The sequence below is a fragment of the Anarrhichthys ocellatus genome, unplaced genomic scaffold (assembly GCF_004355925.1).
Source record: "Anarrhichthys ocellatus isolate YVR2014 unplaced genomic scaffold, GSC_Weel_1.0 scaffold72, whole genome shotgun sequence".
Lineage (NCBI taxonomy): Eukaryota > Metazoa > Chordata > Actinopteri > Perciformes > Anarhichadidae > Anarrhichthys > Anarrhichthys ocellatus.
Window position 1 is genome coordinate 1,107,068 of NW_022280102.1, and position 27,874 is coordinate 1,134,941.

The 27,874-nt window shown below is 39.5% G+C and overlaps 1 protein-coding gene across 1 annotated transcript in view; it reads left to right on the top strand.

Moving 5' to 3' along the window:
• The window catches only part of lrfn1 (leucine rich repeat and fibronectin type III domain containing 1), a 104,791-nt gene that overhangs the window by 68,403 nt on the left and 8,514 nt on the right, over positions 1 to 27,874 (top strand). The window contains exon 3 of the mRNA XM_031873651.1: positions 10,171 to 10,286. The gene's annotated coding sequence lies outside the window, so the exon portion shown is untranslated. The remainder of the gene's footprint in view (positions 1 to 10,170; positions 10,287 to 27,874) is intronic.

The following is a 27,874-nucleotide window of genomic DNA, read 5'->3' on the forward strand; positions in this document are numbered from 1 at the left end:
TGAAATGAAATAAAAGCATGGATAACCTTCTCAAGGTCAGAACAGACCATACGTCATCAGTACGTTCACTGGAGGAAGACAGAACAGTTGTTACACCTTCACAGATTAGAAAACGATTTGAGTAAAAAAACTCGAGAGGATTCTGATGCATGTTATCAGTGATTTTAAGGGCTGGAACTAGCGAGTGTTCGCTGGGGAAAGAGAGATATCCTGTTTGCAAATGCTGTGACTGCGTCGGATCATCCAAGAATATTACCATGCAGAGATAAGTGAGTCTGAGTGTGAAGATTTAAATACAGTGACACCAGTGTGGCCTTAAAAATAGAAGACATACTCAGGGGTGGAAGGCAGTTCACTTAAATTGATTTGTTGTAGTTTTACAGATTAATCATTGTGTTCCAACGGTCATTGAACATTTGGTGACAGAATATTTCTTCTTCTATTTCGTCTGTTGGTCTGGTTTCGGATTATTGATTGAAAGCACTTGTGCTAATAACGAGTTATTTAATTGTGGAAGGAGCTAAAATCAATCCATGGGAAACACCATGCACGCATAAAATACAGTCAAGATGATGCACTACCTCCAGCAGCAGGAAAATGTTCGATCAGCAATTTATGGTCTGAACCATTTGAAGGGCAGTAACTGTGACATAAACCCTTTTTCGAGCCTTTCAAGCAGGATGACCTGGTCTGTAGTGTCAGCTGCCTCACTGAGATCAAAAAGGGTTCAAACAGGGCAATCGCCCGCACAAACAGCAACGAGGGGAGCTCAAAGAAAACCGCCTATGTGCCTTAGAAAATATTAAAACCCAATTTAAACTTCTCTGCACATTATTATTCATGGAAAGTAGCAGTTTAGGGTAACTTCTAAAACTGTGGAGAAATATACAGTTTGTTTGAAATATATAGATGATATGAATGTTGTATCGTAATCAATGGCAAACTGCACCTCTTGAGGTTTTGGAGACGATTTAGTTCAGACTATTAAATGCTGGCTGAATCCAGCACACCAAGATTGAGGAGAGCTCCAAAGTGACATACATTTAAGACAGACATATTTTCTCATTCCACTCTAAAATCTCTGAAGGCCTGACAGAGAGCGATTGACATTTTCAGACTCTAAGCTCTGGATATAATTCATGGAAATGCTGAGCATATTTGAAGAGGTCTATTTTAACATTTTATAGAGTCCCAGTATCTCACCAGAGGTGACTTGTTCCACCCCTCACAACTCTATATCCATTATAGATGGCTGGCTCAGGCAGGCCAGCAGTATACATATGTTTACAACTGTCAAATGCACCAGGGGGAGTCCTGAAGAAAATATCCATCTGAGCTGGATAGATCCCGAAGACCTTGCTGTAACTTTATCTCCCAAGTATATCAATAATACATACAGAGATAAATGTGCCCGAGTGTATGGCATCAAACACATGGCAAAATTCACCCCCAATTCAGTCGTTTCAAAATATGCACACGTCCTGTAAATTATTGTATTTTAAAGTTGTAGAAATTTTACCTTTAATTATATATTTAATAAAGCGTTCATTCAGAGTAATTATTTACTCCAATCAGTTTGAAAAAAAAGAAAAACCTTAGATTTGTAAATGATGACATCCTGAATGCAAAGGGTTAACAATGGGTTAACAGTAATATGAGGGCACAGATGACAAAATTGTCCTTTATTTGCAAGTGAAGGAGAGTAAATGCTCAGTTCCTTATCTGCCCAAAAAGTTGGCTGAAAGATGTTTCTGTCTAAAATTACATTTTCCTCAGGAAAAATACAGTTCATGCGTGGGGTGAAACCGAATTTAAGATTGCCGTGAAGTACATAAAAGTTGTCCCCCGGTTAAACTCTGTTTTGGTGTGAAAGCTCCCTTTGATTGTGTAGTTCAAGACCATGCAGAGCAGTGAGGTGTTATGGACTTTTCATTTTCAAGTACATAGCTTCAAATGGGATTAATAGTTGATGTCTTGAGGCTGGTGTTTCTCAGTATTTGTTTTAGGGGCCAGGGGAGTTTTTTTCCACTTCCGAGACATTCAGTGAGACTTTGTAGGAACCTCCAAGAAGTTTTTCACCTTAAAAGTTCTGTGTCATTTATTCAACAACTCAAAAAATATGCTTATGTGTTTGTGAGGGTCCAAGCAGGCACAAGAGACGATGCAAATTAAGGGTTTGTATACCTACATTTCAATGTCTATGAGAAACGAACCAATTAGTCCCATATAAGCAATTTTCCAAAAGGAGAAACATTGAATCAGTTTGGCACCAAAATGAGCAACATGAGATTACATGAACATTAGCTGTAAATAGATTCTCATTTTAATCTAGACTAAAAGTCTACAGTCATGTAGCTGCTCTGTAAGGCTTTACTTAGGCACACAATGCTAACACACTGATGTATAATGTTGATCATGTTCACCATCTTAGTTAAGCATCCTAGCTCAAAGTACAGCTGGTATTCAAACATAAACCTGATGTTGGTACAGGAGGGAAAGTCAGAGGGTCGACAAAGTTATCATTTAGTATAAAGATAAGTGTGCCTGGCTTTTTCATTGAAGTAATTGTCAGGACACAGGTATCAAACAAGACAGATATGATAAATGTAATCACGTGATATGAAACAATGTCCCTGTTTAAACTACTGAGAACCTAATGACAGAAGACCAGGTTATATGAAATGTTTTTTAGAAGCACAACTCAACCTCTGCACCTCATGTGATTGAGCCTTCACTGTGTTCACTCACAGTCTTCTTAGTAGATTTAATTTGTGGTATAAGAAAGTCAATAGGAAACATGAATTAATTTTTTTTGGTGGGTGTGGGGGTATTTAACATCAGTGAAATGAATTCCAGCTGAGGACATCAGATAATCTGCATTTCATATAATATGTGACATATTGGTAACGATCTTATATTAAACCTCTGCTCTCCTGTTTGGTCTCTTCATCCTGACTCTTGTCTTGACAGACAAATCCTGTTGCAGTTGGCAATAAATTCAGGAACGAGGCATGAATTACAGAAGCCTGAGTATTTACCAGCCTGGAGAGAATAGGGATGTTTTCATGAGGGGAAGGAAAATGAAGAGCACTTGTTTTTTAACCTGTTTTGTTGGTGACTGCTGCGCCACCACCACCTCCACAACCTGTCAAATTGACAGCTCTGGCGGCGCTTGGGCACAACTCAGACATTATTTGCAGATGGTAAATAAGGAAAAATATCTGGCTAGCCAGCATGATTCATAGTTAGTCCCAGCTCTTGTTTACAGACAAGTTGTCACATTCATTTAGCAAATTACGCTCGTGCTTGGGGCTCAGTAAAATGGATTTGCCCTCCCACTTTATCGGGGGAAAGGGTATTGTGAAACATAATAAGAGCTTTTTTCTTTCCTGAGCCTACAGATCTGTTGATGCAGAATCCCTCCAAATCATTGATCTCTACAGAGGTATTAAACCGCAAAGGAGCCAACATTTTATTTTATTTTTCAGTATTCAATTTATTGTAAAAAATTTCAACCAGCTAAAAGCAGCTCCATTACTCTCACATAACCCTGCTTAGAGGTTTTTATGTAACAGGATATGCTAATACTTGTCGTACTAAGCCCTTGTAATCTTCATGCTTGAATTTGTGAACAGAGGGCCATGTCTTTTCCACACAATTTAAATACTGATGGCATAATATAGCCATGTGGAAAAAGTCGCTTGAATTCCCCCGTGTCTTTAAATGATCCCAAAGAGTATGATGCAGCAAACCTGTGATGCTGCAGCATCAATGTAAAAGTGCACTAAATATGACGGAATGGTCACTAAATCAACAGTTACGGATTAAGGTATGATCCATATGTAAACCCCCTCCTCTATAATACATTTTCCTGGAGACTGCAGACCATATGCTTATGCAGCAGTCAGTGAACCATGAAATCACTTGGTTTTCATGAAGCTGATTTGCATTCTCAGGTTAAAGCTCAATGGGGCAGGAGAGGTACTTGTTAAAACCTTCATCAGATCTGTCTTTTCTTATTATGACTGCACGACATGATCAAAGTGTCACGATTGCTGAAATGACGCCGCGTGCTAATGGCATGAGACGAGCAGACGGCAATACCACCTTAAAACAATCATAGGGCGATACATATTTGTATGTATCGTTACTCGTCATGAGCTGTTTGCAACATTCTGCTGCTGAGTTAATGAAGTTAAATATGAATCTTCAACCAAGCAATTCCAGAACATGGCACAGCAAATATAATCTTTGGATGAATTATTGTTTTAGGTTATAATAAGAGTTGCTTGAGCAGTGGGAATATTTCATACCATTTACGATATACATTGTATTCCAGTATGTGCGCTCCCAGCCACATATAGATCCTGCTGCTGTTCCGCTTCCTAAGTCCTCATAATATTTTGGTCCCGTTGATGTGACACGATCATGATAAATTCCCGAAGATTTCCATAAGCTGCACCATGTAGTCTATAGCGATGGCGCCAAAACCTGTACACAGTGAGATTAATGTTTGCAGACTTGCCAGTGGAAAGATTACGTGCGTAATTGGTAGAACCACGTTGCAAAACCGTCCTTTCGGAATTAGGGAAATGTAAAATCTAATCCTCCTGATCAATTTGTTCTATGGGAAAATATAGCTTGATTACTTAATTAAAAACACTGAGACACTGATTTATCTTCAACACAGGAACGGGGAGGATGGGAAAGTATCCCTTCGTACAACATACTGTGAAGTCAAATACAACTGTCCCAACTCACGTTTCACTTATTAGCTTAGATTGGATTAGATAAATCTGTTGGCATGTGAGCTTGTGCTTAAAAATACTCTTTCACCATTTAGCATTGCACCCCTATAACATTGTCAGACTCATGAAAGACATTTTGGTTTTTTTAATAATCAAAATCGATGCAGCAGAAACAGTACTCCACATATTCTTCTTCTTTGTCAAAACCTGGCGCCTATAATACCCACGATGCAACTCAACCGCCCACAGTTGTGTCAGAGATTCGTTTTGTCAAAATTCTATTTACAAGATCAAGAATTAACTGTATGTTTCATTAATGAATTTATCTCCTAAAGGGACAAAAAAAGAGACGACTACTCCACTTTATACTCTTGAGGATGCTTTTGATTTTGTAGTATAAAAATGTCAGTTCACTCAAAAACTACATTTTGTTTATTATTTATATTGGCTGCAATGTTAGATTAAATGATTCATCACTTGCCAGTTGATTCTGATACTAAGATGTTTGATATTTAATAAGCTATGACCTACTGCAAGGTTTTACAAGTTTTTGGCTGATCATATTTCTAAAACATGTCCAGTCCAGTATTTTAATGTAACTGGAGCTAAAATGATCTCAAAGAATTTCAGCGTGTGCTAAACAACAACATAATTAGGAGAATAATTCACTGACCTAAATATCCCTATTTTATATTTCATGTGGCTGTAGCTTTTATCTTGGATGGCAAAGCTCTTTCATTATTTCCCTCTGTTGTACTTGAATCGGCTACTAATTGATCGTTGCTTCATTTTCCAGGGACTTTTAGCCATGGCGCTATGGATGGAAATGCTGATCTGTCGGTCCACCACTTTGGTCCAGATGGAAATATCTTGACAACTGTAGGTTGGATTGACATGAAATTTAGTACAAACATTCATGGTCCCCAAAGAAGAACCATGATGATTTCTGTTGATCCCCTGACTTTTCATTTAATGACACCAACAGGTCAAAGTTGGTTGGAATGCCATGTTATTTGATGCCCATACATATGCATAATCCCAAAAGGATGAATTGTAATAATTTCAGTGAACCTCTGACATTAACTCACCATCCTCAGGTCAAAATTCAAATTTTGTGCAATTAATTTGGTTCATGACTGAATAGATCCGAAAAATGAATGACATTCCCATCAGCATCAGCTGTACTTTGTGTTTAGTGCTAACTAGCTAATGTTAGCATGCTAACACACAAAACTAAGACGCTGAACATGGTGAACACTAAACATAATTAGCATCCGCATGTTAGCATTTGTAGTTTGCATGTTTTGCTCATTGCACCACTGTGCCTAAGTACAGCCTCACAGAGCTGCTAGCACGACTCTACACTTTTGTTCATTCACATATGCCAAATATTTCAAATAGCCAAATAGACTATATAGTAAAGCATTTTATATTCATGTATTTTGAATATATTTTGGTTTTGGAGCATTTCCCTCTATTTCATGACCTTAAAACGTGTTCATTCATTGTAAAAAAAGAAGAAAAAAAAGAAAACAATTGCCAGATTATTCGATAATACGAATAATTGTTAGTCACAGCACTAGTTGCGTTGTGGTTTTGCTACTGCCTTGCAGAGTTCCAATCACAGAGCAAAAAGGTCACTTCCATATCGGAGATCTGACAGTAACGTTAGCAAAATCTAATTTCTTGTTCAGACCTGTAACTTACCCCATGTTGACATGATTGGATGAAGTCTACTTGAAAAGCTTGTACACCTTCAGCTAAGCCAAGGCATTACAGAGGACCTCAACATGTGTTCCACACCCCTTGTCTGATGGAGTCTAACCATGATACAACAAGCCTAAATGATCACTTCTTTAGTTCAAGGCTTTCTCTTGGTAAACTTGCCCTTTAGCAGCGCCAAATTCAGTATTGATTGGCTGGGGATGGGGAGCACACATACACACACATACACACCATTCATCTTTGCTTGACCTCTAATGCCAAAGGGTTGTAGAGCTAATAAAAAGCTAATTATTAAATCAAAACTGCTCCTACAAGCAATTTTCCTTGAATGTGAGTCTCAATTCAAGTAAAGAGCTCGGCTGGGTTCGAGTCAGGCCAGTGCTATAGGAGCGTTCATTACAGTCTGAAGAAGTTTAGATTAGCGGAAATGGCTCAGACAAAAACAGCTGCTCGTCCTTAATAATCACCTCACTTTTGGGGTTTTGTCCCCCGTTGACTCAGAGAATGTTCCACCCAGTGATTAAACTGGATATATTTGATGTATTTAAACACATTAAGGCTACACTTAGTGACATATTTTCAATATGTTCACAGTTTCGGGGCATTGCTGTTCATGCACCCGTATTAGGTAGATGTAATTAGGCTTTGACTGTGGGAACGCAGCTGCAGAAAACCCATAAATACGTACAGCACTATGATTGATACCTTGCCATGTGATCCTGTGTGTAAAGCAGGCCATTAATCAAAGTGCTGACATGAGTAAGTAAATGACTGTAAAGCCTGGGGAGAAGAGGAATGGTCTGATGGCGTTCAGTGTCGTGGATCTGCTGAGGATGAGTTTGACCTCACAGTTATGTCAGCTATCGGGCTACGTTACACCTCCGAACAGCAGCGCCGTTTCCTGAACGAGTGGCTCCGTCAGTCCACTGCTGAGTCATGATGACATTGAGAATGTCCTTTAATAAGCGTGTTGAAGCTGTGGCTGCTTTGCTGCTTGTCTTCCTTCTCAGGCACTGTCATAGCTGCAGCAAAGGAAAGGAGGCACTTGCTGAACATTTTTATTCTAACCAAAACCTTTACTCAAGTCAGGCAATTTGAAAATAATTAGTCTAAATAAATACCCAAAAACCTCCTCGCATGGCTATGGGGGGAATTCATTTCCCATACTGCTGTGGTCTATTAAGTGATGTGATGTGTGTCCTTGCTTTCTTTGCCAGTAAGCTCAGGAAATGCCATCACTTTGTCGATATCTGGGGAATGGAGCACAAAGAAAGGCGACCATCCCCAATATGAATGCATTCACTCAAATCTATAATGGTTTGAAGCTCCAAGGCTTGTTTTTGTCTCCCTAGATGGTCAGCAGGATCCGATGTAATGAGATGCCTGAAGGTTTTTTACCGAGCTTTCTTTTGCTGAGCAGATATCTAAGAAGAACAAAATACCCCCTCTCTTTATGCCAGTAGAAAGATAGTTCTGACATTGTCTCTAATTTTTAATTTGTAATCTTTTGTCCTTCGACAACGCAGCTGTAAAATGGCAATTTTATTCTATTCCAATCTTTCAATATATCAATGTTGCTCCTATCTGCTTTTCCTGATACTTGCTATAGTTTATTTAAGGAAATATCCAAGCAGATCATGATATATAAGAATGCTTGCTACAGATATCTCACTTGCACATTATTAAAATAATATCCCTCTGCCTCTGCTATTCTCTCAACACGTGTTTTGTTATATATTGAAAGATAATACTTTCACTGCACATTCATGACATTCAAAGTCTATTTTCAAGCCTATGAAATACACATCAATGCTAGCGTTGGTCATCTTTCCAAACTACGTTGATCACGAAGTGTAAATTTCAAGGTTACGGCTGTTTTCTTTTGAACGAGAATGAATGTTTTTCATCAATCCCGTAACCTGACTGGCCCTTCCTTTCCATGCCACACACATCAAGTCGGCTCTGTGTGGATCGACAGACAGAATATAATCACAGTGAGGTAAAAAGGGAAGTCTCAGCCACTCCTGTTGTCATGCCAGAGTATTTTAAGTAACAAAGCTGGCAGCGCAGGAGGATGACTGTCTTTGTCTTGCCCATAGAGGAAGGAATCACCGTGATGGATAATGACTTGACGGCGTACGTCCTTTGGCCAAAGTTGCCTGGCACTGAGGAATTTTATTCTGTCTTTTCACTTCATATATAAGGGCCTGGAGAGAAATAGAAAGAGAAATAGAGAGGTGAAAATCTTGTGGCTGCTGGAGGAAAATGGAGCAGGGAAGTGGATTGTTTGATACTGTGAAGGGTAGCCGTGTTGGAGATTAAGTGAGACCGACTTGTCCTGGGCTGACATCGGACTTATCACACTGGGCCAGGTGATGATTTGATGCTTGGAAACGAAGATGGAAGCGAAACGAATCAGTTGTTAGACCATAGTGGACAGGTAAAGGGCTTTTTGTTCGATACAAACTTCATGCACCTCCCAGTGGTTGCTCAGTGTCACATTGTAGTCACTCCACTCACTGTCACATTGGCTGTCGGAGTGGGCCGCAGCAACGCCATACACACAAGTAGGAGCAGTTAATATGCGTGACATGATAGACTGTGAAATGGTAGACTGTGAAATTTGTGACACCTACACTCTTACTTTATTTCTCTCCTTCATTTCTTAAACTCTGACATGACAGCCCTGACTGCGGCCCGAGATGAATTTAAAAAGATTGTATTGACGTATCAAAAGGCAAAAGCTTGCGTCATAAATACTTCATTGACTGGATGAATAGCTGAAGGTGACAAGCCTAAAGCCCCTCCCTGAATACAAACTGATGTACGGTAGAGTTGGAAGAAGAACCTGAGTGGAGAATTCTGTTCTTTTAATGCATGAAGGCTCTCTGCAGAGAAACGCAAGCAATATGGTAATCTCTCTTGGGTTGCGTGCTGCTGTACTGCAGGCAGAGCTGTGACATGTCATGTAGCTTGTTTTGAATTTCAGGGACAAGTGAGAAACTGAAGGCCTGTGACCTTGGCCTCCCTGTCGAGAAGCAAAAATAAAAGCAACATTTTGCGGTAGAAATAGCCTCTTAAGTGAGTTACAAACCCCCGCTCTCATCCATCTTCATCAGATATGTATGTGGCATCGACCTTATGTTAAAGCGTGCAGTAATTATTTGGATCCATTAATCACCTTATTTTCCAAGTCACAAAATCTCATCAGGAGCTGAAGATTCGCCCGTTCTTTGTTTTGCACAGATAAATTCCAAAGCTGTGTCAAAATATGATGAATTTTTCATTATGCTCCCCTTTACACTTTGTTCTCCTTTAGCTACAATGATGCAGTGAAATATTAATGACAGGACACACATTCATAGCCGCGGTATCTCCAAGTCTGTTTTTCTGATGCCTCTCCTGCTGCTTATGCTTCTTTCCTGTTGTTTCATAATCAGATCAGCGCTCATATCGCGCCCAAAGCTGCCAAGTGGAAAAAGGAGCAAGCTCAGTCAATGAGATTAGAAATGTATGACTGCCTCTCTTGTGTGTTGAGGATTGTTGCCTCCTTCACTAGAATACTGACTAGAAGTAGATGATAAACATCCCAAAATGTGTTAAAACGACACCACGTCTGGCGGGGTTTTGCAGTGTAGTTAACTAAGCCACCTCAGCTGTTCTAACAAAAAGACTGAATATGTTTATTGTCCTCTAGGTGGTGCTTTCCCGTGACGCCAGTGGGAGTCAATTGCCTCAGCTCTGCCTCTCTGACCGCCATCTGATCGGGATGCTGATGTGAAACCTGCGATGGAGACCGGGGCTTGATATCTGGTGAGTTTGTCGTGTTTTCCAAGTCGCTGCATATTGACTGTGAGCGACTGCCGCTCTGCCCCTAGCTAGGACGCCTCTAATTAAACTAAAAATGTCATGTTAGCAGTGGTGCATCAGCAGATTGAAGATGCAGTACTATGAGGATCACCGTTGGGGATCTGTTCCAGAAAAGACTGCAACTACAGGTGCAGAGCAGAACTGGGTCAAATTTGCAAAGTCTTTTTTTGTTTTTCTTTGTTTTACGTAGGTTTAACAAACATGTGTGTGGAGTTTGTCAAATCAGAATCACCTTTATTGCCTAGATATGTTTACAGACATGCTGTGCATCGCAACAAAGGCTCAAGCAAACACAAACATATTGCTATTGTGCACAGGGAGGCAGGTGTGAGAATAGATACATACAGTATAATGTATACAAACAACAAATGTACAACAACGTACAATTTCTGCAGGGTCACAAATGTGTGTGTGGGAGAATAATTGCATGTGTAGTAATTAACATTATATGCATACAGTAGGTGTTTTATGGACAGTGAATACAGCCTCTGAGCTTTATTTTGACAATAATGGATCATATGTACATTTTATAGCACAATATGCATATATCACTGTCAAGTATATTACTTTTAAGTACATTACAGTACATTGTTTTGGTATTACAGTGTTGTTGTACTGGAATTGTTTCCTGCCAGCACACGTCTAATTTAACTGTTCATGAGAGTGATGTGAAGAAACTGTGTACGTTTGGTTTTAAAAGTGCGGGAACACAATGATGGCAGAGGTTCTTGTTCCCGATGGTGAGGTCTTTGCCTCAGGAATCAATCAGCTGATCCACTTCCTCATTACATACATGGCTTTTGTTTGTAACTCCCCCCCCCCCCCCCCAAAATGCTCGACCTGAAGTCATCAAGTGGTGACAGTAGTGGAAGCAGGAAATTTGTCTTGCTCTGTTTTTCTTAAGACCAACATTTGAGGCTGTGGATATGTTCACAGTTGTCTAGGTCTGGTTTGTTTAACAAAGTAGTTACACAATAACACCTTTGAGGAGGAATCCAGAACAACAAATTGTTGAAAAAAGCACGATTATTTGAGTTAAAGCAGTCCTACATTTGAGATTATTTGGCTCAAATTTAGCTTAACCATGTAGACTTTAGAAAGAAAGATTACTTGGACCACTTCATGAAATTGAAGATGAACATTTAATCTCTGTATTTACATTACATACAGACACAGGGGACTATCCCTGTTACAATTTGGCCACAACTTAGTACATTGGCCAGACACGGTCATACACTAGGTTTCGACCAAGTCTTGTTTCAGCCTTAGGTATTGCTTGCAGTCCTTCTCTTACAGTTCACACAGGCTCTCCTCAATAAACTAGGGGAACAAATATCTAACCTGAAAGACAAAACAGAGCAAGTGCCTTAAGGCTGTGAGCGGGGGATCAGTGAGTGGTTCCCCACTGCTTTGAGTGTATCACCATTTTGATCGTCTCTTCTATTCTTTCATCGAGATTTTGACAACTGGACAGTACGTGTATATTATTCAGAGACATTTTAGAAAGAAAATATAAGGAGGCTACAGTAATACCCTTCGATGAACAAACACTACCTCAACATGGACTAAAAGGCAAACCCCTACCCATCTAGCACCTCGTGACTTGACTAACTTTGCCAAGTATTCCAAATTATTTGACCCATGTGTGGCACAAAAAGGTTCTACCTGGAGTCGTAGTGCAATTGACGGCATCTCTAACCAACCTGAAACGGGCCATAAAACACTCTTCAGAACGCTGCGGCAGTACATAAATGCAGTTTCACATTGCAATCGTACATTATATACAGTAGCATGAAACTATTAATTAAAACACGGTACATGAGAGGATAGAGTTAATGATCTGTGCTGCGTCTTCAGAGGGCAGTCAGCCGAGAATAATTGTGTGCATCGGAAGTGCAGTAGGTACCTGTATCCCCTTAACATCTGTCTGGTGTACTCGAAGTAGGTTTGCATCCTGAAAATGTCATCGGCATTACATCTAGGCACTATATCCGATGCAGCCTTTCTGGCAGTAGCTGTACTTTACTGAGGGCATAGTTCTGGGAAAAGGTCTGGGTAATTCCCCTGGGGCAGTTCAGTAAGGAAGGGGTTGGAGTTGATGTTATTTTACCTACCTCTGACCCACTGTGGTCACGGACCCCTGTGGTTTCTGCGGTCAGGGGGGACTCGCACAGTGCTGAGAACAAAGAAATATGATGGCTCCCACTTGTCCTCCTCTGGTTCAAAGGGAATGGCAGGGCAATGCTAATTAGCCAGCTTGTGTTACTGAATTGAACATAACTGCTGTTCCCTTCAGTGTTCCCCCTCCCCCTCATCGTACGCCAAACAAGCAGCGTCTACAACAGTCATGCACCCTGCATAACTCTGCATATTTTGTGCACCGTGAGACATCCTGTTCTCATGCTGTCCTAAAAAAGAAAATAATTCAAATAGTTAGATTAATCCTTTTTTAAGAGAATTGAATTCACCCTTTCCTGTTAAGTAATTTGTTTTGTGAAAGTGCAGCAGTTCTAGCCCACATGTATTCTTTCGACATTTTCGCCCAGCTGTTCCTTGGAGTGTAGTTTAATCCTGACTGTCAAGTTTGAGGTCGATAAGAGGCGTAACAAAAGGATTCCCCACCAGTTCATCTCTGCGCGTTCAAAATGATGGTACTACAACTGAGAAAATGGTGCTCTGTAAGTTGGTAGTGAATTCATGTTTTTAATCAGGGATCGAGGGGAGAGTGAGGAGGAGGTCAAGTTATTATCCTCACATATTCAAAATTCCAGTGGCGGCACTGTGTGCATCCCCTCCCCTGTCAGGTGGTCTGTGGTCTGCTTCTCTTGTCAAAGTAATCTGAGTCTTGCAGTCAGTGTTTCCTGGAATACCAAGTATTGAAGGCGATGACAGGAGGTGTCGAGCAGCAGCTCAGGGTGTTCTCGAGGTGTACGGCACACGTTACCGTGTTCAGATAACATCTCTGCTCCCGATTCTTCTTTCTGCAGCTCTAATCATCCCCAGAAATTAAGCTATACGCTCCGTGTCATCCACATCTCCGAATAACAAGAGCTTTGTGAATTTGAAATGCCGTAGCTGAAGCTATTTCAAATGATATTGGAGGAAAATATGGTAAAATCAAACACACCTGCATGCGTGCAAGCACAAGTCAGATACAATGATGCGTAGCTCCAGGGGAGTTGTGCTCAGCGTCTGGGAACGTTCTCCCTTTTTCTCTCTCTCAGTCAAATATCTTTTTGTTAGTGCAGATGCACTCAGGGTTGGCAAACACATCGAAGGCTGAGTCACTTAAACAGCCTCGTCTTGACACACAGCTGACTCACAGTCTATTGATTTCATATTCTTTCGTACTGTTTGTTGTTATGCAGCCTATGTATTCAGGCAGGAAGGGCGTTGTTTGAACTCCTCCGAGGCACATATGCTTGTCTCGGAGCTACATCACATGATTAAAAATGTAGACCTGTGTTTAATCGCACATGGAGGTGCAACCTTATTGCGTAATGCTCATTAGTTACCAGAAACACAACTGAGTTTAAGAATCCACTTACATTAATAGCTGAGAATAGCACAATCAGTGTTTGTGAGCATAAACAAGCCTCTCTCTCTCTCTCTCTCTCTCTCTCTCTCTCTCCCGGAGTGGTAAAACAGCGAACCCTTCATCTGTGTTGTCATGCAAGTGTAAAGCCTGGAGCTCATTCATTCAAAATAAACGGCGCATTGCATTTTTGATGCAACTTTTACTGCAGTGCTTGAATCCAAAGAGGCAGGCTCTTAACCTAAAAAGGTATCCATAATCACTGAAAATGTTTCCACTCTCCTTTATAAATGTATCATTTGATTCACTGCTGCAGAAATCAGCAGGGCATCACAAAGTACAGAGCAGGACAAACTTTTCTATCTCGTTTCCGGCATGGAGACTGAATTTAGTGAACTTAGAGGTACAAGTTCAGTGACACAGACAGAAACTAAACCTATTTAGTACATTTAGTCTCTGAGGCAACCCAGACCCACAACATATCTTAACTAGGATCAAGTTAATCATGCTTTGTTGTGTATATTGCACGACTATTGTATGGCTGATATACTGTATGTTCAGACACAAATTTACATTTTTGGTGTACTCACTGCAATTTATTCTGCCTCGTTTTTTAATTAGAGTATAACAGCTTTTCTCTTAAGGTGCTAAAATAAATTGTCACTGAATACAGATATGATATTTTATGCAAATAGAAAATGATGTTTATTTAAAGGGATATTTTGAGATATCTACCTTAACTCAAAGGAAAATCCTCTACCACCCATTGTGCAGAGACACGTACAGAAATGCACCTACTGCGCTCCCCTGACTGCTCTTTCATCATAAATGTGAAGCCCCTTGGCTCATGATATAAAGTGGCCAGTATTGGTGTCCATCTGGGCATTGCTCGAAACTCCGCCATGACACAGGACCACCTTCCTTTTATATCACTTACCAACTACAGCGTTTGGGAGAAGGCTGCACGATAGTGGCAGACGAGTTGCTGGTTATGAGCCACAGCTTCTCCATTGTCTAGCATGCCGGAGAAAGAGTGGGAGCCCCTAAAGAGGCCTGGCAGTCTCTGCTTCCATCTGCCTGCATGCCTCGCCATGGAGCCCAGCTCGCACCACTTGAGATTATACTCACGTCCAAGCTGTTACTGTAATTTGCATTGGCTCATAGGCAGAGGAGAGTGAGGAGGAGGAGGAGGAGCTGCACATGAGGCAGGGATGTTGTAAGTGGTGCTGGCAGCACAATGAGCTTGCCTTGGTAAAGCATTATGTACAAGTAGCATGGGGAGAGCTATATTAAAGTGCAATAATGGCTTTGAGCAGGTTGCCCTGCTGTCCAAGATTATTGATTGTGTTCGTGCTTGAAGTAAATTATAGAAATGTATTGTTTGGAATGATCGCAGTCACATTTAGTATTGGTGTGCTGTGTGGCATAGTTGCATTATTCTCAGTTCATTCTCCATGCCCGTCACCAGCAGCACATCAAAATGATCAGTCAGAATACATAAAACAAATTAAACATCTAAAGACCGTACACTTTGTTACGCATTCCTCTAATTAGGAAGTGATATGTTCATTCGCTGTAATTAATTTAGATGAAAGGTCACGGCACGCAAACACTGACAAAATAAGCAACATGAGAGAGGGCCATGGCCGAGCATCAAACAAAAGACAAAAACACACGAGATACTGAGCTGCCCTTTCTGTTTCGCATCATGCATCAAACCTGGGAAGTGAACATACAAATGGCCTTTCAAACCCAAGGCAGCGGCTTTATTTACAAACCTTTTTCTCAAGTGAACGCAGCAGCATTCAGTATGGAAGGAGCACTCATTTGGGAAGAGTTGAGTGTGTAGAAACCTCTTGATGTAAGATCTTTGAATTAAATTCACGTCTTCTCTCAATAAAAAGGAACAAAACCAAACCAGCACTTTCCTGCTCAATCTAACTGAATATTCTCTAATGTCCTCAATTTTCAAGCTTAATTTGTTACTCACTCACTTAGCAATTTGGTCCAGTGGCTAATTGATCAAATGTACTAATTAACTAGAGATTGCAAATAAAGAGAAATTTCTGATGGTACCAACTAAAACAAATAGTTTATGAACTAATTATTTATGGCACAGCGACAAGCACAATGACCCATAATGAACTTGGTGGTAAAGTCACTACATGCAGCACTTAATGTTTCCTGTCCATTAACATCAGCCAGTGCACCTATTTTGGTGAATAAACTTAACTTTTTTTGTTATATTGTAGTTACAGTACATTTACAGTATTTCAAAGTTTAAAAACTGTACAATTGAAATAGAGTCAAGCTTAATTATTATGAAGGGATGGAGGTTCAAATGTCAGACCAGTTTTAATCTGTTTTTCATCTTTAGACAAGTTTGTAAGATGTCAACAATTTCACACAGCAGTTCATCCATTTTTTGTAACACTGACTTTCCATTATAGAGAAAGTGAAATTACCAGGATTCAGTTGTATTAACTTTGTGCACAGCTATGAACAAATTAATATAGATAAAAAAATAATTAGGTGACAGATTAGAGGAAGCTAAAAATGCCTTTTAGTCTCAAATAACAGGCCTGACAGGTTTGTGACTAGAGGCTTACGAAGTGTAGGATGAGCTTGTCTGCAGTCACATAATTACTAATTATAGTGATATGTCATTCATTGAATGTGTTGACCTGATTTCCCTAAAAAAAATGTAATTGGAGGCAGAAATAGCAAATAAGGAGCTAATTTACTCAGAAAATCATGCTCGTCAAACTTTTTAAACATGACTTCTGTTTGAACCTGGCAGGCATGGCTTGATGAATAAAAAAAAGGAACTGGGTCATCATTGGATATTTTCTTTACACATTGAAAACAATTGATTGTTATCACAGTATCAGGTTGTAAGGAGCCATTTCTTTAGTTAAGATCATTGGTGCCATTAGGGAGTGCCGTTGGGAAACTTACAGAAAGGTCGGCTCAATTTAAAAGATTTAAACCACTAGTGGCACCAAGAAGAAATGTTTCTAACAGTGAGTCACCATTTTGTTACTATATTATGTTCGTGCACAAGGACGCACGGAAATCAGCTCTGAAAATGCTTTATTAGGAAGGAAAAAATATATTTTTTAAATTAAATATTTTTGATATGTTTATTAAGCTTGACAGATATATTGTTTTGGTGAAAACCGCTGACTGAAAGCATAACTGTTTACAAAAAAAAACCTCTGCAGGGTTACTTTTACTTGAATGTAGTAAAAGGATAATTGTGGTTTATTTCAACTTGCCATATTTCCCATAAATATGGCTGTTGTGGCTCTATGGGTCATGCTACCTTTGCACTCACCAGCTCCGTTGTAGAGATTCATGGAAACAAGGACTCACACAAGCAACATATATCGGCGGAGGTTCTGCACGTCTCCCACAACAACTTTGTAAATAAAGATGATTTTTACATGAATCATTTCAAACACTTGTCTCTCAGTCTGACGGGAATTAAACACAGAAAGTAGACACCGGGAATGGTCTTCGTGGCTCATTGCGTAGGGATCTACATCCAGACCTACTTGCACATTGATTTGTTCACATGTACATATCACTGTCCATTTAGTGTGTGTTCCTGTCGGAGAAGTAGGAGCAAACGAGATACGAACTTGCAGTTTTCATTATCTTACGTTACTGCTGGCCCATACAGCTTCCAGTTGTGGCAAATTTCTCTGCAAATGGACCAAGACGCCACTTTGGATATTTCTTTTTTTACCTGAGGCCAATCATCTTAGTTGCCATTGTAATTTTTTAGCAAATCTCTCACTAAACGTGTTGCATTACAGTTTGTGATCACTTTTCTGTTCCAGTTCATTTTGGAAAGATGTCTCCAGGACAACAATTTTAATGAATTGTAAATTCAGACATTGTAGTTCCACAGCTGTGATCACTCTCATCAGTTTTACAAGTCTTGCATCTTTGCAACAAATACCTTCCTCCTCAGTAAGCATAGAAGAGCAGCGACTACAGGAACAACACCAATTTCCCGCAGTACGTCTTTTGGAACGGCCATTGCATTTAGCTTTTTGAGTTTCTTTAGAAGACTGTAAACCGCAGATAAAGTCAGCCTCACACATGTAAACAAACCCGCTTGCGCAGATTAATATGCAGGGTTATTGCTGGCCAGCCAGCAAGTTGCCCTAGATTTAGATCCCTCTGCAATTAGCCATAAAGGATGCTCCAGGTGTCTGCTTTCTGTATTTAATTTCAATCTAACTTGGAGATGTTTATTTCAAAAACTGTAGGAGGCTCCTGTACCTTGTCCGAGATACATTTGAAACCTTGTTTACCTGAATCTCTACAATATAGGTTGTGAGTGCAAAGTTAGCACGACCCGCAGAGCCTCAATAGCCTCGTTTATGGGAAATACGGCAGGTTGAATAAACAGGAATCATCCTCTGAGGGTTACATTTAGAGAATATAAAAAACGTCCTCATAAAACAAGATCAGGATGATACAAAACATGAAAATAAACAAATGCACTCATGCAAAAGCTTCTTCAAAAGCAACAGTTTTACAAAATATACTTGTGTTTGTTTTTGTTTCTTTCTTAGCAGAGTCACAGTAAACAGAAAAGGGGCTGGTATGAACGTTCTTATTGATAAAATGATGCTGTTGAAAGCAGCTGGTGTTCACTTTAATTCACTTCATTCTCTTGGTACAAAGCCAACTGTAGATAAATCCACACCTGATGTATATTTACTGCCCCACTGCCACTGTGTATACAATGCAAGGTGCTATATTCGGGATTAGTGAAGCTCAAATGCCCCGTAGTCTATATATGAATTTAATACCTACGATACTGTGTGTTTGACCAAAGTTCTACCTAAACCTGCTTTGCACAAGCTTTCCCATGAAGTGTGTCAAATTGAAGCTGTGCGGTCCATTATTAGTGTGCACTGAGTGCATCGCATGCAGTCATAGCTGCCTCGCTCTGAGGTTGTAGCACACACTCATGAGCATTACAGCCTTGAGTGAATTTGGGCCACTGTCTTCTATATCAATTAGAGCTGTGTGAGTTTTTTTCATTAATGCGTCCAGTCCTTACTGTAGATGTATTCATGTGGATTCTGTTGGTAATAAATCTCAATTGTTGTTGTTAATTAAATGATATCATAGTCATAAAGGAGAAGGTGCACACTGGGTATTTACTTTGTATTTGACTTAAGAAACCAAATGATGAATGGGGTCATGTGCATTTAGATGGGTCTGGTTGGAAAGGCACACAATGCACTAGTTTAACAAGATTAGAGTCTACAGCCAAGCTGGTAACTTAGTCACAGCGGTGCTATGAGCGAAGTGCTAACATCAGCATGTTAATATCCTTACAATGTTAACATGCTGTTATTTATCTGGTATAATGTTTACCATCTTAGCCTGTTAGCATGCAGCTGGGGCTGGTGCGAATCTCATTGGTTTTGGTCATTTTCTCTCTTCTGTAAATTGGCTCTTCGCTCCAGTCGTCTGTGGCAGCGGAGCACATGACGGGCATGCATAATACCTTGCAAGGGTACATACAGAGCAGGATCAATGTGGTATAGGAGCCTTGGGAGGAGGATTTGAGACCGAGTGTGGATTCCTCAGCATTCGCTGTAGCACAAAGCGGCACCACAAGGCACCAATTCAGCGGGTCTATTCAGCTCGTCTGCACAGAGCGAGGAAGCCATGGAGCCGTTATGCCGAGGAACAAGAACACAAGAACAAAGTGAAACAGCAAGTTGGGGGATAATATGATGTAGGGGACAAACAATAAGGGAAAAACCGTCACCACGTGGGGACATATGCAACACAACTATATATAGAGGAGACAATCGCGACTGCTACAGTGTTTGTAAATCATACATTCTTGTCACTGGTTTTCAAAATAACTAAACCTTGAAATAGAAATCCCATAAGCTGGATGTCATTCAGAATCACCGTCTGTCCGCATATGGTTGTGTAGCAGCTCCTTTTTTACCATGGCTTGTTTGTTTTGTCTGTGCTTTTTCTTCTTCTTTTTGACAATTTTGACTGTACTTCAGCGAGCTCTTAGAAGGTTTGCCGTTAGAACATGGTACCTCCTAGAAATTACTCCAAAAAAACAAACAAATTCAGGCTGAGTCCTTGCAATCACGAATCGTTCCTTATTTTTTAAAGATACAGATTCAGTTCTTTGGAGAGTAGAAAATATTACACGTCATTAGCAGCACTAGTATTAGCATTAGCATTAGTTACTGATTACATTGCAGCATATGAAATGGAATGCATGTTTATGTCAATTTAAGAAAGATGTTACTGCATCAATGATGATAATCTAATAGTATGATATTGTATAGGATGATGAAACACTGACAGAGTACATAAACTTTTATACTTTTAAGTACATTTTTCCAATAATACTTTAGTTGGGTGAGCTTGCGAATGTTACTTTTATTTGTGTATTTTAATTGTGTCATTGCTACTTTTCTTCAAAGATCTGTATACTCTGATATCATTAAACATGAAACCTTGTAGTTCATCTTTATCATAATTGCTGCAGTGTGCTCAATTCAAAGTGTGAACTTCAAAAAGGCCGGCTTCCTCTCTGAGTGTGAGTGTTTGCTGTAAAACCTCTCACAGCAAATCTAAAATTGGCAAATGACCACTGTAAACCAGAGGGCAGTGCATTGTCCTATGTATTCTATTAATTGTGACGGCTAACAGATGGACTGCAGTCACAGGTTTAGGGTTTTTTGGGCTCAGTTGTGGAAGCAATTTGTGCATAAAGTGGATCGACTGGAACAAAGCCATATCTAATAATTGTATTATGCATCGCATGGTGCTTGTGATTAGTTAGATTATTTCAGTGAACAATCCAGCGTATGTACATTAATCAGGATTCTGTGCAGAATCGTAGTGTGGTTAGATTAAAAAAGCCGGAAACAAATCACTTCACATGGGAAAGCAATCGTAAGTCATTCATGTAAGTCAAGATAATGTCCCCTTTTGATTATTTAAGTGGTCTGACATATTTAGGGAGCGTTGCACAGCATAATTATTTGTGAGGATGGTCTGATGTAAAGAAATCATCTTAAACAAACTGTCACTGTCGTTTGAATCAAACACATTTTCAGTGGTTTCAGCAGAAACGATACACTTAAAAAGTCAACTTAAGGCCCTGAGAAATGTGTCACTGTTGTCTGATATTTTACAGACTGAACAATTGATTGATTAGTCAATGAAGTAATTGGAAGAGTAAATTTGCCCAGGTTTGACAGATTTCCTTCTTTAAAACTGTACACCAGATGTTAGAATACACCTATTAGGTGAAGCTAACATTAATCACAGATATGTCCTCCAATCCCTCCCATGTTATTTATTTTTTATATGTGAATACTTATTATTCATCATTCAGCAGATAATCGTTAAGGCGACACAAAAATGAGTTACCATACCTGAACGATTAGTTTGGTTTTTAATGTTATTTGAACTTTAAAAGCGTTTCACAATATATATTAAGTCATTTATAACTTTAGCAGCACCTATTGATGGTTGACTATGTCTGTGAGGGGAGGTATTCATATTAAAAAGCAGGTAAAGGTGTAATAATCATTTGTGTTTTCAATCAACAAGTGACTCATTTTCTCTATCTTGTTTCGAAAAGCTCTTACAATTAAAGTTTATGGAGCTGCAATAGTTTGTGCTTCTCAATTCTTCCTCATTGGAAGTTTTAAATGGGATGTAATTGAGAAGACCATCTTTGCATGCATACATGATTACAATATGCAAATGCTCCTCCTGTTTACAACGATACCCCACATCCCCCTTGATGAGATGCGACCAGAAATCCCTGGGGCTGTGGAGCCTCCATTTCGGTGTCCACTGGTTGGTATGGAGCTGACTCCAATGAACTCGAGCTGTCAATAATTATGCCCGCATCCTGACAAGAGTCACATAAGGGCAGCTAGCAGTCCACTGCCTGCAACTCCTAATTGGCATTTACAGGTCCTGTCAAAGTCATGTCCAAAAAACATCCTTACAATGCACCGCCTCGGGGCAGATGTTTTCGAGGGTACGGGCAGACTCAGGCATTGTTTATATTCAATCACTGTTTTCAATGTCACTTTCAAAATATGCTTTAACTAACTTGTTAGGCATTGTCTTTATTCCATTCCATTTTATTTATTTAGTTTCATTATTTTATCAAGTGTGTTTTATTTTCCATCTTATTTCACATTGATTATGAAATTCTATTCCTGTTTTTATGTTCTCTCTATGTCTGCTTTTTGTATCATGAATCACTTTGTGCTGCATTTCTTGTATGAAAGCTTTTTAACAAATAACGTTATTATGATTATGAGTAGCATTATTAGTGGTAGTAGTAGTAGTATAAGTAGTAGTAGTAGTGACTTTAATCCAGGCTGCCACTAACAATTACTTTTATTTTCAATGAAACTGCTGATTATGTTTTTGATTATTCAATAATTATTTGGTCTTTAAAAAAATCATAAAAAAGAACTGTCCATCATAATTTACCAGAACCTTAGTTGACGTATTCATATTGCTTGTTTTATCTGACCAACAGTCCAAAACTCCAAAAATATTCAGTTCACCGCCACAAATAACTAAGCAGAAAATCTTTAAATTCTTTTTCATTTTGCCTTGAGGAATTACTTTAACAGCGGCGTCATGGTGGCGTAGTTATTGAAACAGATCCTATACTGTGATTGCAACATTGATTACTTTCCTGGCCCGGGACCTTTGTTGAATGTCATTCCTTCCCCATCTCTCCTCTCATTGCCTTTACCTTTGGAAAAAGGCAAAATGCCAGAAATAATGAAATATACCTAATAATACCTCATAAAACCAATGACAAAAAGTTTTGTCAATTCATATTTTAAAGAACTAAAAGCATTTTGACCGAAAAAAAAAGACTAACTCGATAAGTAAGTTGTCTATAACAATTCAAAACAATGTGCAAAATGTCTCACTAAGCTCCTAAAACCCATGATGGCGTCTTCAAATTGCTTGTTTTGTCTGACTAACAGCACAAAACAAACATCTTTCACTCTCACACTAGGCAAGAAAGGCAGCAAGTCCTCACAATTGAATCAAGTAATATTCTACATCTTTACAAAAACAATGACTCAAATGAATAATCAATTGTCAAAATAATTGCTGATCATTTCAGCTCTACTGTAATCTCATTTCCTATGAATGAGGATGTTAATGGCCAGTGGTGGGAAAGCTGCCCTCCGAAAGGAAGCTATCGTCACCGCGTTACGATGTCGAGATCACATCAAGGAGGCCGTATTTTATTCTGAGTGAATATAAGATGGCAGCTAATTGCACATTCCTGTACAGTTTAATGATGGTAGTTAACACTCATGTAGGTTATTCTCACAGAGGACAATTATTTAAAAGACACTATTTGATTGGTGTGTTTAATCTTTTTGAAACGAGGGTGTGTGTTTGGCTCATGTGACAGCTCTGTGATTTATGAGATACTCTGAGTTGATTTGAATAATTGTTGAATTTTTAAAAGCCCTTACTTCTTTCTGGTTATTTAATTATGAGAATATCTTGGTGAATTCATGCATGCCCTAATTATAATTCCCAACAGAGCCGTGTTGGAGTTACACAATGTGGATGTAACTGAGCAGGTGAAGCAGGTGTTCTTTTCTTCTGGTTTACAAAGAACGGACTGCTGTTTTTATGTATTCCATGACTCTCTCAGATGTTGCAAAGATGCCTCATCATCGTTGCAGCTGCTTGTTATGTTTAATGTGTTATCTGGATGCTATGTGTTAACAATGCAGCAGCAGGAAGGTGTTTCACAGTCAGAAATAGGACGAGCTGTTTGAGACGGGATCTTTCAGCTTTCATTTGACTCCTACTGCATTGTTTATGACGGACTTAAACCTCTTACTTTTAGTCTAATTGAGCAGCTGATTATTGTAGAAACTGCACAATTACGAGTTCCTTTTTTTTGCTCTCTATATTTTTTTGTTCAGAACGTTTGTCTTAGTGTGTAGATGTACATAGACAGTTTAATCATCAGCTACTCTTTAAAGCCATGATCCATGTCAGATCCTGTGTTTGCTCTGATTCGTCAGTTTCAAGAACCCTATAAGACCCTATGAAAAAGGAACACTGCAAGAACTTCCAGAGAAGCAAAATGTTACCATTAGGGCTGCAACTAAAGATTATTTAAATTATTTATTAATTTCAAAAAAAAAATCTGAGTTATCTGAGTATCTGAGTTGATACCTTCAGTTACTTGCTTTGTCCGATAACGGCCTAAAACCTCCAAATATTCTATTTACAAAAATATGCTGTAGTTGTCTCTAGCCTTTTTTATCCAGTTCGGTCCGGTGTGAGAGGCAAGAGGACAAACGCCGTCACAGTCAGATGTTTAGTAGAAAAATATACAACCTTTATTCAAGATAAACAAGTCATTCAAGGTCTGAGTGGGCACCATGGGTCAGAGAACCCCTACACAAAGAATAGCTTCCACTCTTATAGTGGGACCTCAAAACCAAGAATTATTTCTCTGCACACACCCACTGGTCACACTAAAGCTCAGATTGAAAATGCACTGTTATCCATAAGTAGTCTCTCTCTGAACACCGAAGGGAGGTCACTCCCACCAGCTGGAGAGTGGACAACGGGCCAATAGCATAGCCTCTGAATAAGCCCGTAAATGACCACACACTGATATCTAAACCAGCACAAGAGAGTCAAGACATTGCACAAACGGTATACAATTATAATTTCTCACCAAAAGGATGTATCTGATCTCCTTGCAAAAGAGCACCTCCCCTATGTAGTTAGCTGTCTTCACTGACGGCAACATTAAAAGTTGCAAATAGCTCCCACTGCCGCTGCCACTGCCATGAAAAAAAGCAGCTTTTCATCTCACACAACCTTTCAGCATTTACATTTTTTAAATATTTTTTATTCATGCTTGTTTTCCCACCCAGTCAAATACACCTCTAAATTTCTTTAGTTATTCTCATATGCATTGTTGGCTGTGTCATGGAGGCAAAGTAAAATCTAAACATGATATAAACAAAACTAAAGTTGGACTTTGCATTGGCAGATGCTTAATATAATTGATAGATAGATAGATTAGGTGATAAAAACAATAAAAGAGGGTGTGGCCCTTCATTAATGCTTATTTTAACTAACGGTTTCATATCTTATGCTGCTCAGATCTCATACTTAGGTTGTCTCTGAAGGTCTGCAGGTTGTTGTTTTTTTACCATTAAGAGTCGAAGTGATTCAACATATTGTAGCCAACGGCAGGAGATTAAAAACAAACTTAAACTTTATTAAAATGTTCATATTCATACATGAAATTTGACCTCTACCCCATTGGTATGCATGCATAAGATGTATATGCATGTGAATTGTGGGTACTATATGCATGGGTGCAGTGCAAGTCCTGCTCTTTGACATGCATCGCAAGCACATGGCTATTCTAGTTCTATTGCACTTAATTATTCCAGTCGTCAGTTGTGTTTGTCCCCTCTGTTTAAGATGCATGTATCTATAGAAAATAACAAAAAAAGAAATAGCAAAAACAACATTATTGGCTGAGATATTTGTGACTTTCACTACACTGTCGCTTTGTAACCATGGAGAGCGCTGTTTGTTGGTCTGTAGGTGCAGTGCTGTCCGTGGTACTGAAACGGAGCGAAGGAGATAGACAGACAGAACACGGTGTCTCAGCCTGCTTCTTGCAGCGGTTGTAAATAGAACTTCAGCCCTAATTTCAAAAAACAGTCATAATATATATAAAAAAACAAAATGGAAACATTGCAGGCCAGCCGCAAAGCCCTGGAGACGCGAGACTCTGGTCGGTCACACACTTCGCGCAGCCCAAGCGACAATTCTGGGTGTATGTTAATATTTGATTTTGTTTATTGTTAATTCAGTTGATTCAATTTCTAAATATGTAAGAATGTGACTAAAAGCTTTTCTTAAGAAAAATATATGTGTCCAAGTGTCAGAGGAATCCCCTGTGAAAGGTTGTGCTCTTGCATGACTGGACACAAAAAACTCCACCCTGTGTTATTGATTTGGTGACCGCCACTGATATTAAGCAATAAGACAGAAATAGAAATGTGAGGCGGAGCTGCCCTTTTCTTTTAATTCACTCGGCCATTCATACATCTGTTCACGTCCCTACTTACTTTCTCAGTACCCATTACTATTAGGCCCTCGCATTTCGGGCAGCTCGACATCGTCTTAATGTGATTCAAAGACCTACATTCTAGACCAGAGTTGCCGTGGCAACAAAGCCCCCACCCCTACCCCGAGATGCTGAAAGATCAATAGAGTATCCTCGACGGTGTGGCAGGAAATGCTCTGGTACAGATCGTCCTCTGAGAAACCATGAGCTTTGTGGCCTAGTTACCGTCGGAAAACTAACACAATCGAGCAAGATCAGTATTATATTGGAATTATATAAACTTGGGCAACAATATAAAGATTAAATCTGAACTAAAGATTATAACACTGTTGAAATGATGTCACCCATCTATAGCTTTTAAATAGGAGTCTATTTTAACAGGAAGTATGATCTGCCATGCTGCAGCCTACTTTATTGTTTTAGCTTTCCCAGCATTAAAAAGAAAGGATATTTGGGGAATTAATTTAGACAAGGCAGGCGCACTGTGCTGCCAACTATAAAGGAGCATCGCTAAATAAATAAATTCTCTCAGGGGGGGGTTTGAATTGTTATCTTGTTTGTATATTCTTTGTTGAATAAATTGCACAGGAGAAAAGTTTTTTTTTTTCAATTTCAAACAGTTAAGGTGGATGTCTTTGAGAGATGGAGTGATAGCTACGCCTGTAGATTCATAACAAAATAAGAAGAGACGTGTAAACACAAACCAAGTAAAGGTTTGGGTCCAATTTCTTTCCTAAATACAGTATAACATAGAAGAAATACAACAGTTGGTGTTTTGCTTCGAGAAACCCACTGTTTTGAACCTGTGCTTCAAGCTGTCCTACTTCCCCCGGAAAAGGACACCTTTTAATGAGAGCTCTGATTGGACAGCCGTATTTCAGAGTTAATGAGAGGCCCTGTTGTCTGTCAGACAGAAGCCAGACAGCAGTGTGAGTGTCTGTGCAAGAGAGAGCGAAAAGGAAAAACATTTAGGAATTTTCATTGCTGGCTGGCATAAATGCAAGGCAGGTTGATGTAAAACTAAATGCATTTGTAATTATTCACTTCTCTCACTATCTTGAACCTGCATAACAACTCTCATCAGAGAGTTTATTTAGTTTAAGACACAAGTGACAACAGAGTGTGCAAAGATTATGAATAAAGCAGAGCTTGAGAGATGGAGGAAGAGAGCTTGGCTTGTGCTTCATTTCTGCTATGAAATTTGACAAGTGACATTTAAAATATTCCATGGATGTCACCGCCAGCGTTTTTATATCAATTTCAATTTAGGGTTATCGGTACTGTGAGCATGAGATGCTTTTGCTTTGTGCACAATGGGACAAAATCAGTGGTGTTAAGGACGTCAGCGCCACCTCACCATGGTGGGATGGAGATAAAGAGTCTCTAAAATTAGTCATGACAAATTTGATGAAGCATCAAAAAAGGTTGAAAACAGACATTTGTGTTTAAGATCCTCAGCCAGCTTCTCCCGAGTGAATTAAAAGATTTATGCTGGCCCCCTTAAACAAATGAAGGGGGGGTGGATCAAACGTGTCACCCTGTGGGGTTGGGTGGGGTGTTGGGCCGTAGCAAACCAAAATGTAATTCTCTAAACCTAGAAAAGAAGTCAGTTGTCATCCTGTTATTTTATCAGCATTAACAGGCTCTCTCATCATCTGTGAAGCTTAAAGCGTTAACAAGCAAGATGGATGCCAAAGAGGGTACAACCACTGACATCATGTGGCATCAGCACATTACCGTTTGTGTTCCGCTGGGGTCTGTTATGGTTATCACAGCCAAGGATCACTTTTTACTCCCGTCACCACA